The sequence below is a fragment of the Poecilia reticulata genome, linkage group LG10, assembly GCF_000633615.1.
Source record: "Poecilia reticulata strain Guanapo linkage group LG10, Guppy_female_1.0+MT, whole genome shotgun sequence".
NCBI lineage: Eukaryota > Metazoa > Chordata > Actinopteri > Cyprinodontiformes > Poeciliidae > Poecilia > Poecilia reticulata.
Window position 1 is genome coordinate 10,722,297 of NC_024340.1, and position 5,029 is coordinate 10,727,325.

The window sequence follows — 5,029 nt, forward strand, 5'->3', positions numbered from 1 at the left end:
ATTATATTATATTATATTATATTATATTATATTATATTATATTATATTATATTATATTATATTATATTATATTATATTATATTATATTATATTATCAAGGTGCCAATATTTATAATTAATTACATTTTATCAGAGTAAAAAAGAAAATGAACATCATTGTTTGTTTCAGTGCATTTATAATCTAGATTATTATTTGTTTACAACATATCATTTACAATATCTRTCTCAATTTATGTGTTCATTTAATTTGATGATCTGTCAGCAAATAAAGAATTTGCCAAACTTTCCATGATGTTTAGTATTTAATTGGATTCCTATTTTGCCTCTTCAGTAGAGAGTTGACAAATAACAAGATAATAAGTAAATATCTGGCATGGGTGCCATAAAAGTTTATTCTTTGTTTTTATTAGTCTGTGGTACATAGTGTTCAATGCGGCGAGAACGAAGGCTAACCATAAAAGTTAATCACGGTATAGAAATCTGAAGTCCAGTAAATTTCCAGGTGCCGAGAAACAAAACACTGGTATACCAGGAAGGCGATGACAGATGGAGATGTCTTAACCTSGTAGTTTTGCTTTGTAAAACGGATATGTGGGGTATTTCTTTGTTTTCCCAGAGAGACGAGAGAAAACATATTTTGAATGAAAAAAAAAAAAACATGATTTCAATCGGTGTGGGAAACCCTTTTCATTTGCTGGTGTGGTTTGCTGACTCAGACTATGGCAACGCTCATGTCTTAAAATGCAGAAGCAGGATGATTGTTGACCTGTTGACAAGGCGGGCGTGTTGCCTTTGTGTCTTCAAACAAAAGTTTGCAAAAGAAAAAGGAAAGAAAGATTATGCTGCCGAGCAAACACCTAAATAGTACAGTTGTTTCCAACTTCGAAATTCTATGTCTAAAGTTACCAAGCAGGCCATAATGTCATTCATATTTTACTACAACATGAAAGTGTGGAATACACACGTGTGCTGGTTTGGCCCTCTGTTTTTTCAAGCAAAAAGGAAAATAGATTTGTTATGGTACAGAGAAAGAGGGGGAGCTTAGGCCCACTGAACAGAAAGCCAACCAACCACAGCCAAGTGTAAAAACTCTCCGGCAGGTTAAACCTCACACTCTCGTGAGATGAGTCAACTATGAGGCACATGCTACAAAGCAAGAATGTTACACGCTATACAGGGAGGAGGGCCCGAGATCTACTGAAAACAGTTTGTACCCAAACATTTTGTTCTATCGGCCAACRCRAAAACCCCCCAGAATCAGGAAGAGTACAGCTAAGAGAGTTATTACACACTTGGAGTGAACATATAATGCAAAACCATATATTGTGTCAGTATTACATCGTTTTTTCAGTGAGGTACAGAACATGCTTTTTTTTTTTTTTTTTTAATACAATAAGTTTACTAAACCATACACATCTGTCAGATTATTGGTCCTGTCTTAATCTTATTCTTTTATTTTCGTAAATGTTGAAACGCAAAACAGTGCATAAGCTTTCACTGTGTGTCTGGATACTGAAACTAAGCTCTGAAAACTGAACCTGTGTTGTCGCTGTGCTTTTGGTTCTCTTAGCTGTGGCTTGTAACCAACTAGAGACCAGAAAGGGAAGTGAAAAAGCGGATGACGGAGAGGCATTTCCTGCGGTCCAGCCTAGCTGTCACTTGCTGTCATCCCCTGCCTGTTTACTGTCATTGTAGCTACGGGCAACAGTTGAAACATCACTGGGAAAACACAGGGCATGTACTGTCTGCTAAGTTTTAATAACAGACTTGTAAATTTGGGACACCTGAATTCTTTGTTTCCTTGTTGTGGCAAAACTAACACTTTCTGCTGAGTTTATGGATTTTTTTGCTATGACATATGCAATTTTCAAACACACCGTGTCATTTCCTGGACARCAACATTGGTCACCAAAGCCAGAAACCGAAATATACATTGTCCACAATACAATATTACTAAAACTCTAGCCTTAGTTTCTTAGTAGCTTTGATTGTGTTTGTTTCTGCTACACTGTGAATCTGGCTTTGGGTAGAACTGGCCCAAGTCAAAAGCRAACAAAGCAGTTGCTTGTATCCCCAAAACAAACAGGGAGCCTCCAAAACTGTSATACAGGCCAGGTATAGGGAATGCATTTAATTATTTATTTGTTTATAMAATTGATACTCAGAACTGTTCAAAACAAACTTTGGTTGTTTCGTATCTTGCCATCTGTACTGGCGTAAAAAAAAAAAAAAAGTATTATGCAGATCGCAACTTGAGGAAATGCATCAGAAAACAAGTTATCACAGCTGATCATGGGCGTCACAATACATATGTGTGAAGGGGATGTGTCACTTGCTGTCGTACAATGATCCGAAAAAAACATTTGAAAAACATTCGTTTGGATCCAAACACATTTACAATAAAATATTACTTCCCTCTGCACTGTTTCTCTTGCTTCATGAAATAATCCATTCCACTTGATTGGTACTGCTAAAAAGTTTTGGCATTACTTACCAGCTCACCACTCTGCACGGTCCAAGAATAAAAAAAGTAAAGCACTAGAGCAGGCTAGTGAAAACTGGACAGGTAACATAATTCCCATCAACAGCTCACAATGTCTGGCTTGKGTCATGAAGTGGTAGAATTTTATGGTTTAATTGTGCTAGTACAAGTGGTTCAGTTGCAGAAATTGATGACTGAACTACAGACGTGTAAGTAAAATGTTTTTGCTGGAATGAAGTCCACAGGAGGCAGAAGTTTATATTTCTCCCAAAAAAAAAAAAAAAAAATCAAGATAAAGTGCTCCACAAACTGTAGTTAAAATGAGAACTTTGACAGACTGGTCACTGTGAACCACATGAGTGAGAAAAGACTCTCCATTCAGAACAAGTTTTCCTCCCTGATGTAGATACTAATTGCTAAAACACAAGCATTGTGAATCCCAGTATTTAAATGGTTGCCATGCTTTTTACTATCTTATCATCGATACTGGCATACAGATTATTCAGATCACAACTTGAGAAACTTAAATTGTAAAGCACCAGGTCTTGTCATATGCACTAAGCATTTGAATACTAGATGTATATTGGCGTGTGGAATTCAGTGTCTTACATGTGACGATGGAGTATCGTGCTTTTGTAATGATCTTGCTATCGTGTTATATATATATACAGGATATTTCAGAATTAATTGGCCATGTAGGCATAAAATTCAAATGCTACATTTGTACCCCGGGTGGTCAGAAAACAAGTCAAGGTGTCAGTAAATGTTTATTTGTGCCGAAGGTTTAGGTTAGTATGAAAATAGATTTAGGTTAGAAAATAACCTATGAATTGCAGTTGTACTGATTGCGTTGCAATGGTGTGAGAAGGATGCTAGAGCTTGCTCAAGATTGTATGGCGCCTTAAACAGAATATACTTTAGGGGCCCTCTTTCTGTTGAGAACATCACAATTATTAACAGTATTTCAATAAAGATTTGGTGGAATCTAATAAATGGTACCAAGCTWAMGAGAAATCACTGATCRTTGTTATTGCTRAGATGTATTTGTAAACAAACCATGCTTAAACACATATCATCCGATTGTAGCTATGGTAACAAAACAAACAAAACATCAAGATAATTATTTGCACTTCTACTATAACTAAATTTGCCATTTCCTTTACATTTTAAATGTTAAGCAATTTAAAACCCTTTAATTTATCTATGCTGAAAATGTTAAATCGAATTTAATGATATTTTCATTTTCAATAAACAAATATTAAAATTCTGGATCCCCGGTCTGTGTTAAAATTCAAATATTTACAGGGGATCCCTGAAGGTCTGATATATAAAATGGATATTAATTGGATTTGGTCAGTACTGGTATTTGGAATTGTCCCTCATTCACATTATGTTACAGCCTTGAAACTAGTCCCCTGTCCCTTTTCTTTGTGAGTGATTTAAGAGCATTTGCATCTCTTGTCTAATTTTACAATTTTAGTTTGATGCCTCAMATTTTGACTGGCTAATGTTTGCAAACGCTGCAGCAACAGATTAAAGAAATTTGAAATTTGGCAATCAGTGGGAAGAAACTAAGAATTCTGTCATCAAATAATCTACTTTAGTGTTGATTACAGTTTYTACACCTGTGTGTAAACAGTGGGTTTAAATGTCTTTGCTAAGATCAATGAGGAAAATTTACTGCAATCACAAAACTCAGAACTGAAATGGTGCAAATTTTAGTGGAATGCCATAGAAACTGTGAGAAAAAACATTACGTCCAGCCACAACAAGTGATTTCGTACTGAAACCACAGCTTGTGTGAGGAGGAACTGAAATTAACCAGCTTTACCAGACTGGGCCGCACATTGTGGGCTAACAATGTGCKGCCCACAATTGTTGTTGACCCAACAACAAAATTTAAGAACGGTTTAATGTTTTCACAAAGTTTAAAGACTTATTTTCTAGCATGTGTTGTTAGTTGAAAAAGTTTTTATTTGTTTCCTGTTTTTTAAAGATACATGGTCATTTTCAACAGTGCTTTTGGGTACTGTTGACATTTTCCCTGCAAATATACTGTTTGCTCCGCAGTGTTCGGTGGGCATACTAACGTTAGGTTTTCCTATTGTTTACGTTTCAGTATTTGATTTTTTAAAAATTTATTTAAAGATTTCAAGGTTTTCTTTAAATTTCTTTATTTTATTTATAGAATACTAGACATTTAAAGTACTGTTTGAGGTTTGTCACTGTTCACCACAAATTTCGAATTTCGAAAGTGCTATAACGAGTTACGCTGGTTGAATAATAGCCTATATATTATTTTGGATGAAATTTATTGTGCTTTATTTCTTTAAAAAAATAATTGAGAAGACGCTAAAGTCATTTTCACTTAAAATATACCTGTTCCAAACGCTGAAAGCGATAGCATCTGCCGAAACCCTTCTTTGAAATACAGCTGCATAAACCTTATCAGCGGTTTGTGAAGTTCGAGTCGAAGCAACCATAGCAACGATCACACATTGATGACGCACGCGCGGAGGAAACAGAATCACAGCAAACAGGAAGTAG